Source organism: Musca domestica, unplaced genomic scaffold (assembly GCF_030504385.1).
Source record: "Musca domestica strain aabys unplaced genomic scaffold, Musca_domestica.polishedcontigs.V.1.1 20, whole genome shotgun sequence".
NCBI lineage: Eukaryota > Metazoa > Arthropoda > Insecta > Diptera > Muscidae > Musca > Musca domestica.
In genome coordinates, this window is record NW_026712250.1 from 13,851,370 (window position 1) to 13,861,690 (window position 10,321).

Consider the following 10,321-nt stretch of genomic DNA (forward strand, 5'->3'; position numbering starts at 1 on the left):
AACATTGATGTTAATATTTTTATGGGATACAATGGAAATAGAGATTTCTTTTCTTTGGTGACTTACACTGAAATTCGATGAGGAATATTTTTGTCTTTAATGACATATTTCTAAAATCGTGTTTTGTTGGAGATTTTTTGCAGTAAAAAACAGCAGCAAACAAATTATTTTCACTTTAAGTACGTAAATTTCAAATGTTAATTTCCCTAAAAACTATTGCACCTAGACATACGATTTATTCTAAGAGTTATAGTGAAATTTTGTGCTGAACATTTCTTCCTTTAATAACTTTTGCCCAAAACGAAATTTTATGTCACTTTCAGGTGGCAACTCGAAAAAAAGTCCGAAGAAAAATTCATCTAAAAATTTGGGATTATTTTCAGGGTGTTTTTCTTTGATTTTTTTAAACTTGCAATGGAAATATCGATTTCCCTTCTTTGGTGACTTATACTGAAATTTTAAGAGGAACATTTTCGTCTTTGACTTCATTCTTCCAAAATGATGCTTTCTTGGAGATTTTTTGAAGTAAAAAAAAAGCAGCAAACAAATTACTTTCGCTTTTAGTACATATATTTAGAATGTAAATTTCCTTAAAAACTATTGTACCTAGATATGTGGTTTATTCTGAGATTATAGTGAAATTTTGTGTATAATATTTCTTTCTTTAATAACTTTTGCCAAAAAACGAAATTTTATGTCACTTTCAGGTGGCAACTCAAAAGAGTCCGTGGAAAAATCAATCAAAAAATTGGGGAATATTTTCGGTTTTTTTTTTTGCGAACATTGATGCTAATATTTTTATGAGATACAGTGGAAATAGGGATTTCTTTTTGTTTACGTCAAAACGTAAACCATTTTCATTTCCTTAAACTGTATCTTAAATATGAATAGCACCATTGTTAGTGTACTATCCATTAGAACTGTTATCGAAGTTAAGATAATTATTCTATGTTTTTCCTTTTCCCATTTTCATATTTTCTTTTTATCGGCCTTCTCTAATGGCCATATTGGGAGTCTAATTTCCGCGTCTTATTGAATTCTATTCTAATTCGACTCTGGAACCTGACAGTCCAAATCCAGTACCATCCTAATAAAAGAATTCTAATATAGCGAAATATAAAAGCTTTTTTTTCATTACTCTGGATTTGGGTTCCAACCGTTTTCAACGTTTCTGCCAGCTACAACATTCAAGGTAAAAAAAGTGATCTTGGATTTTGTTTGGGCTCTAAGAGCAAGTTGTCCACCATCACACTCACGGTAGATGCTTCCAAAGCTTTACCAGGCAATTCAGCCGTTTGCCTGAACATTTTGGTCCACGTCGAACCGGATCGACAAGCTGCTCTCCAGAGAATTCAGCTGCAGAAGCCTTTGATTTCCATAGGTACGTTTCTCTTGTAATAATTTCGTCGTTTCAGTACACAACAAGAAGTCGAAAGATTCACTCAATTTGATATAAGTGCCGTGTCGTGTTTCACCCCAAAATATAAACTTCAAAATAATTATATATCTGGAAATTCCTGGCTAATTCCCCAAATAACTAAGCTGAGAAGATCGACAACCTAGGAATTGTGGATTTACTAAGAGGAAGACTAAGAGGATTTACTAAGAGGAGACTGCCTTAATACAACAAGAGGATTGTGAGTAAGTTTTTTACAAAAAAAAATATTGATATCCTGTGTGTTGAAAAATAGCCCTGAGTGAGACTACAAAAAAATCTCTGTGGGAAGTTCTTAAAAATTTCGGTAAAAAGGAAACATTTTGTTGGAAAAAAAATAATAAAAAAAGGGGCAAAATTCGTTTAAATATGTGTGAACATAAGTGGTACATTTGCTCCTTAGTGTAACAGATCCGAGGCTGTTAAATTAAAAACGTGTTCTGTAGAACTCTGTTAATAACAGAGTCATAACATTTATCTGCGACAGCCTCACTGTTCACTATTTATTTATGGGAACATCTCTCTGTTGTACCAGATGCATTTCAGGTTTACCCTGAAAATACATTAGAAGTGCTTTCTCAATGATCATCCAGGCACTCATAATACACATGGGAGTGAGCAACCTCCATGCATGATCTCTTCCATATTGTTGTTCACTCGTCTTGCATTGTCCATTCCATTCTCTTTTCAGCTTCATGTTTATTCCCAGCGCGCATGTCCACTGAGTACATGCTCTTATTTATGGATGTTGAGATCCAAGCTTGCCATGTTCTCTTAAGTTATTTTCAGCTTACCTTTCTTCGTCTTCATTGGTCCGAATGAGCATATGCTACTCTTGTGTATGTATGTGGTGATCAGAGCTTGCACACTTCTCTTAAGTCAGTTCCAGCATCATTCTCTTCTTTTCTATTATTCGAATGCGCATGTCCACTGAGAATGCGCTTCTCTCGTGCATGCTGAAACTAAAGCTCAACTCATCGTTCTCTTCCTCAGCCACATACATCCTATTGCAACCAATGTTTACATTCTCTGCTTTGAGTGCGCATGTCCAATGAGAATGCGCTAGTCAATTGTGGGTGAGATTACAACTCAATCGTGTTGTTGTATCATTGCCGTGTAACTACTATTGCAGAGTTTGAGTTCTCCGCTCAATCAGTTGTTACATTTGTGTTCTTTTCTCTATTTATTTTTACGTGTCATTCTCGCTGTTTGAGAGTCCGACACATACCAACGGAGGATTGATTGCTCAGAGCGGAGCATATCATTCCAAATTATTCCATTTATTCCAATTCTTCCAAATTCTTTCCACTTACATTGAGTTCAATGAACTCTTGAACGATCAGCTGTTTTTCTACTTTAGCAAAGTCGTGTTTTTGCTTGTGATGTCTCTGAAGCACATTTAGAAGCATTTAGATACAAATAATAATATCTGGATACCAACGCACAGTGGTACCAAATATAACTTTTCTACAATCAAAAAAAAAAATATTAAACAAAAAATATAGATACTTGTCGCGCTTTTCACTATTACTTGAAAATTCAACCAATTAAATGTCATTAATGAGAATTAATTAATTGAAGTTAAGAAAAAAGAAACAAGAGTTAATTAAGAGTAATTCAACACATTAGTTCAAATTAAAGAAGCAAATTGATCAATATTAAAAAAAAAATTAATTAATTGATATTTGAGGAAAAGTTTATAATTGGTAAGAATCAAGTACATTATTTAATTGAAATTTAAATTCAAGAGAATCATTAATTGAAATTACTAGAGAAAAATATTATTTTTCTGAAACTAAAATAAAAAAAAAAAATACTTTTAATTAAATTAAAATAATAATAATAATTAAATACGTTCAATAAAAATCAAAGGAAATAATTAATTAATTAAAATAAAATAAATACAATAAAATTACTAAAATATTCCACCAGTGGAATTTGAAATTAATGATAATACAATCTCCTGTTCGTTTCAAGTTAGGTTTTCCTAAAATAGCATTCAATTGGTACCCGTACTTTCTACCAGGACATTTTATGCTATTTTTTCATCATTTTCAAATTTGGAACACACGGTGAACTCAGTTTGTTGTTTCTTTCACCAGTCCTAGTTGCCCTACTCCGATATAACCACTTGTCTTGCATAATTTTTATCCACTCATTCTATTGTCTTTGATCCATCAAACTTCTTGCTTGTAGTCATGTCACTCGACAAATTCATTCGCCTAGCTGACAGCTTGGTAGAATTTGAAGCGGCACTTATTGCCAATGAGTTTCCTCTAACAACTCGGTGTTTGCTGGAAACCCACACTGAAGAGGTGAAATCCACATGGTCACATCTTAAACAAGCTTATGAGCAATGTCTGGCGGATTTGGAAAATGAAGAAGAAGATGAAGAGGTGTCCGATGATAGAGAAACCAATGAGGTAGCGACAGTGAAGGATAAATATAAGAAATCCTACTCAACTTACTGTCGTTGTATCTCAAAGCTCAATGAAGCTCTGGAACCTCTCTCTCCTTCCTCTTCTAGTCCAAGTTTACGGTCCAGTAACGCTTTTAACTTGCCTCCAATTGAGTTATCCACATTTCATGGAGACTACAAATCCTGGCCAAGCTTTCGTGACATGTTTACGGCCATTTGCATACGCAATTCCAAATTAAGCCCAGTAGAAAAATTGTTCTACCTAAGTCAGAAGACCAAAGGTGAAGCACACGACATTGTTAGGAAAAGTCCTTTGACGAATTCCGGATTCACCTTAGCGTGGAACAATCTATGTTCCAGGTTTGAGAACAAACGAGTGCTGGTTAATGGCCAACTAAAGAATTTATTTTCACTTGTCAATATTCATACAGAAACTGCAATATCCATCAAGAAGCTTCAAAGAGATATCAATTCTTGTATATCCACTCTAAAGCTTTATGATGTTGACGTTGAAAGCTGGAATCCGATTTTCGTGTTCATTTGTTCCAACTGTCTTCCAGATTCTACTTTAACTTTATGGGAACAAACACTCTCGGATAAAACCAGCATTCCAAAATGGTCTGAATTGGATATATTTCTTACCAACCGGTATAGAACATTGGAGGCTGTCTCTGAAATGAGAAGTTCTTCTGATTCCAAGTCCAAAGAGGATAAGTCCAAACCTTTAAATACAAAGAATCAGAAGGACAGGCATCAGACATACCAAACCAACGTCAACAAAACTAAATGTCGATTGTGTTCCAATGAATTCCACATAATAAGGAAATGTCCTCGGTTCCTAGCATTTAATTACGCACAGAGATTGGCGGAAATAAAGGCCAGCAATCTCTGTCTAAATTGTTTTTTCCAGCTCCCATGCTGTCAAAAATTGTAAAAGCAAAAATTCTTGCTTCAAATGTCAAAAACGACATAATACTCTCCTCCATAAGGATGCTGAGCAACAAAATATACCCATTAGTACTTCTCCTTCAGCTTCCAATACACCACTTCAAACGCCTAGGACATTTGCATTCCAAGCTTCTCCAAATTCCTCCATACAGTCCACTAACTCTTCAACCGATGTTATTCAAAATTGTTTCGCGGTTAATTCAAACGGCGTTTTGCTTGGTACCGCTGTAGTAAAAGTTATTCATGCAGGTGTTGGTTATATAGCGAGGGCCCTCATAGATTCAGGTTCAGAAGGTACCTTTATATCTCAAAACCTTGCCAATGCCCTCAGGTTACCTTCCAAACCTACATCCGCTATCATATCAGGCCTTAATAACACGGTTTCAGCTGCTGTTCAAAAGAATGTCGCTTTATCCTGGGCTCCTATGCGGATAAAGCTTTCGAGATCGATGTTTCAGCCTTAATTGTGCCTCATCTTTCTAATAACCTTCCAACCTGCACAATAGGGTCTGATATTCTCTATTCGCTACCAAAGTTAGACTTAGCTGACCCGTATTTTTACCGAAGCTCCAAGATTGATATCCTAATTGGCGCAGATTTACTTCCTTCTGTCATGTTATCTGGGTGCCAGCGAGCGATTTGCGGATCCTTATTCGCCCAGGAGACCGTATTCGGATGGATCCTCACTGGCCCCATTCCAACCAAAGCTCCAAAGTCCTTCTCTACATGTGTATCGTACTTCTGCGAAATTTCTTTAGAAAAAAGTCTTCTGAAATTTTGGGAGGTGGAGAATATTCCACAACAGCGTGTAATGTCCAAAGCAGATAGACAATGTGAAGAAATTTATCAGAGAACGACAACTAGAGATGGGAATGGAAGGTATACTGTTTCGCTTCCGTTAAAGACGAATATTCCGATTCACTAACCTTAGGTCAGTCGAGAAAAGGTGCGATGGCCCAATATATTCGGAATGAAAGTCGTCTGCTAAAAATCCAGAATTGAAAAGAGAATATGATCTTAATATTGAAGAGTACGTCAACTAGGACATATGATTCCTGTTCTACCTCCTACAATCTCAGAATTTCCCGATCACTACTATTTGCCGCATCATGCTGTTGTGAAGCCAGATAGTTCTACCACTAAAGTCCGTGTGGTTTTCAATGCTTCTTACGCAACATCGAATGGTACAAGTCTAAATGACGTTTTGTATACTGGTCCAGCCTTACAGAACGACTTGACTATTCTCATCCTTAAGTGGCGTTTTTAATCGCTATGTTTTCAGTGGTGATATAGAGAAAATGTATCGTCAAATCCTTGTGTCTCCTTCTCACACCCACTTTCAGAGAATCCTGTTCCGCCAGAATCCAACTGAACCAATAAAGGATTACGAGTTGAAAACTGTAACCTTTGGTGTTAACTGTGCACCGTATCTTGCGATACGTACGATGATTCAACTAGCCAATGACGTCCATGATTCATATCCATTAGCTAGTCATGTTTTGAAGAATTGCATGTATGTGGATGATGCCCTTGCAGGGGCACATGACATACACACAGCAATTTCAACCGTACGTGAATTAATCCTATCTCTGAAGTCCGCAGGATTCAACATGCGAAAATGGACCTCCAATTCAACAACAATTCTCTCGGACTTGTCACCCGATGATCTTCTTAATGATGGCTTTTTAGACTTTAACGCACATTGTGCAGCTAAAATGTTAGGCATTCGTTGGAATGCGTATTCTGATCAGTTTTATTTCTCCTCCATTGCATTTTCTCCCCATACTTATACCAAACGAGAGGTTCTTTCCCAAATATCAAAACTATTTGATCCTGCTGGCTGGATTTCGCCGGTCATTGTATTAGCCAAGATAATTATGCAAAAAATATGGCTAGATAAGTGGGTTGGGATGAAGAGATATCACCAGAATCAATTGACTTATGGAAAGCATTTCAGTCTTCATTTCTTCCATCATGAGATTCGTGTTCCACGTTGGTTTAACTTTGTCCCAGACCATGAAATTGAATTCCACGGGTTTTCGGATGCATCAGAAGGGCTTATGCCGCAGTACTATACATTCGAATTGTTTCTCCAACTACTGTGTACACCCACTTAGTGGCTTCCAAAACGAAAGTAGCACCGATTAAGTCCCTATCTATTCCTAGACTGGAATTATGTGCAGCTACTCTCCTTGCTGAGCTAATTGACAATTTAGTGCCTCAATTCGACGTTCACCGTCACTCATTACATTGCTGGACGGACTCCACCATTGTGATTTCATGGTTAGCAAAACAACCATGTCATTGAATACTTTTGTGGCAAATCGAATTTCTAAAATCATCCAAACTGTCGATCCACCAAAATGGCACCACGTCAGTTCAGAGGACAACCCCGCCGATCTCGCGAGTAGAGGTGTCTATCCACAGGATCTAATCCAAAATGATCTTTGGTGGAGAGGTCCTGCATGGTTATCTGAATTTGACACTCCTTGGGAAAATTACTCTAATCAAGATGTCCAACCAACTGAATTAGAGAAGAAGTCGGTAAAGACACATTTTGCATATTTCGAAAACTTCCACGATTACTTAACGAATTTTCTTCCTACCCAAGAGCTCTAAGGATTATGGCGTATGTATATCGTTTTATAAATGGTACTCATCCACGATATAAGACCAATAATAGACGTTATGGTAACGTCATAGAAGCTCAAGAAATCATCCTGTCGCTCAAAGCTGATATCCATATACCAAAGGCTATTTTACCCAAATGAGTACATGGCGCTGAGTATCCAAAGACCGATTCCTTCTTCTAGTAAACTATTGAGTTTGAATCCCTTCTTAGATTCCGAAGGTCTAATGCGAATTTGCGGTCGACTTGAAGTATGTCCAGAGTTATCCTACAACGAGAGACATCCTATAATTGTTCCATACAACTGTCATATTCCAAACTATTAGTCCAATATATCCATTTGATAAGTCTACACGGGGGCAATCAACTTGTCCTCCGATTGGTCCGTACACAATACTGGATACCAAAGGTTCAAAATCTTATAAAATCCATTATACGAAATTGCAAGATCTGTGTCATATATAAGAAAAGATGCCAAAAGCAGTTGATGGCGGCATTGCCTCCAGAAAGATGTGAAATATCCCGACCATTCACACATACCGGTTTGGATTTTGCAGGACCTTTTGATATCAAGAGCTATACTGGAAGATATTGTCGGGATTACCAAAGGATATGTGTGTGTGTTTGTCTGTTTTTCCACAAAGGCAATTCACCTTGAAGCAACATCCGACTTATCCACATCCAATTTTCTGGCAGCTTTTAACCGTTTTGTTTCCCGTCGTGGCTGCCCACTCCATTTGCACTCTGACAACGGAACTACGTTTGTCGGAGCTTCCAAGAGGATCGCAAAAGATTTTATCGATACCTCGAATCAAGCTCTAATGTCTAATTACGCCCACCAAAATTTGACATGGCATTTCATACCTCCCGGAGCTCCTCATATGGGTGGACTCTGGGAAGCCGGCGTAAAAAGTTTCAAACAACATTTCCGCAAAGTTGCTGGCAATACAAAATACACATACGAAGAATTTCAAACCTTACTGACTAAAATTGAGGCGTGTCTAAACTCTAGACCAATATCCCCATCTTCTCAAAGCCCATCAGATTTCACCGCATTGACTCCTGGACACTTTTTAATCGGTTCTCCTATACTATCTCCCTTAGAACCAGAAATTTCCCAGTCATCCATTTCTATTCAAAATCGCTGGCAACGACTCCGATCAATGTATCAACATTTTTGTAGCAGATGGAAGACTGAATATCTGAAGGAACTTCATAAAGGACTAAATGGAAAAGTCCAGAACGCGATGTCGAAGAAAATATGCTGGTGGTTATTCAGGAAGAAAATCTCCCTCCGACCTGTTGGCGTTTGGGCAGAGTGATTCGTGTCTATCATGGCAATGATCAGAAAGTGCGCGTTGCTGATATTCTCACTCAGAAGGGAAGAATCACCCGGCCAATTACAAAGCTGGTCATCTTACCAGATAACCAGTCTTAGACTTTATCCTCATACAAAGCCTGAGACAAATAATTTTTCCATTTTCTATTTTAGTTCAATTCAATTCCATTCTTCTTTTTTTTTAATTCATTCCTTTTTTTCAGTTCTTTATTTACAATATTACAATGAGGGTCCTTCGTCTTCTCGTTATTCGGAATTTGCCTGCAGGTTGTGCCGCAAAAATACCAATAAGATGGTTACCCCTCTTGATATCACCACCCCCAAGGACTCTTCAGATACTACCGGCTCAATACCGAGGTCAACATCGACATCCAGTATTACCTCTTTGTCGGCACTTCTTAGGCAGAATGCCACCCCTCTTCTTCCTACTGCAGTCGTCAAAATCAACGGAGCAAATAGCACACAGTTGGCAAGGTGTTTATTGGATTCCGCGGCCCCCATGAGCTGCATTTCCAAACGCTTCGTAGATAAGTGGGGGTTGTCTACGCTCGAGTTGGAAGATGAAGTTATGTGCCCCGTCACCTTGACATCCTGCGTCGATTCCAAGACAAAGATAGAGGCTATATTGCGAATGAGGAACAGGATTGGAATTACAACTCCTAAGCAATCGCTGCCCGAGTCTTCAAAACTCAGTTTCAAAAACTTCGTCCTAGCAGATAGCAAATTCTATAAGGCAGCTTCTGTTGATATCGTCATTGGTGTTGACATATATTCCAAAATTATTGTCGACGGCATCTTTATTCGCCATGGACTTCCTACAGCTCAAAATACCCTTTTCGGATTAGTGCTATATGGAACATTTTCAAATTAATACAAATAATTGTACTCTCTTCCACCACTTTTATTCTGAATTTACGATACCTTTTTTTTAAATACTAATATGCCAATTGAAATCGCTTGAAGACATATTGTATTATGATATAATAAGTTATGCATTAAGTCATTTAGTCATATGAATTTAGTCCTAAATGAATTGATTATATAATTGTCATGTCCCCTTGCCATGGGGGGCGGAATGTTTACGTCAAAACGTAAACCATTTTCATTTCCTTAAACTGTATCTTAAATATGAATAGCACCATTGTTAGTGTACTATCCATTAGAACTGTTATCGAAGTTAAGATAATTATTCTATGTTTTTCCTTTTCCCATTTCATATTTTCTTTTATCGGCCTTCTCTAATGGCCATATTGGGAGTCTAATTTCCGCGTCTTATTGAATTCTATTCTAATTCGACTCTGGAACCTGACAGTCCAAATCCAGTACCATCCTAATAAAAAGAATTCTAATATAGCGAAATATAAAAGCTTTTTTTTTCATTACTCTGGATTTGGGTTCCAACCGTTTTCAACGTTCTGCCAGCTACAACATTCAAGGTAAAAAAAGTGATCTTGGATTTGTTTGGGCTCTAAGAGCAAGTTGTCCACCATCACACTCACGGTAGATGCTTCCAAAGCTTTACCAGGCATTCAGCCGTTTGCCTGAACACTT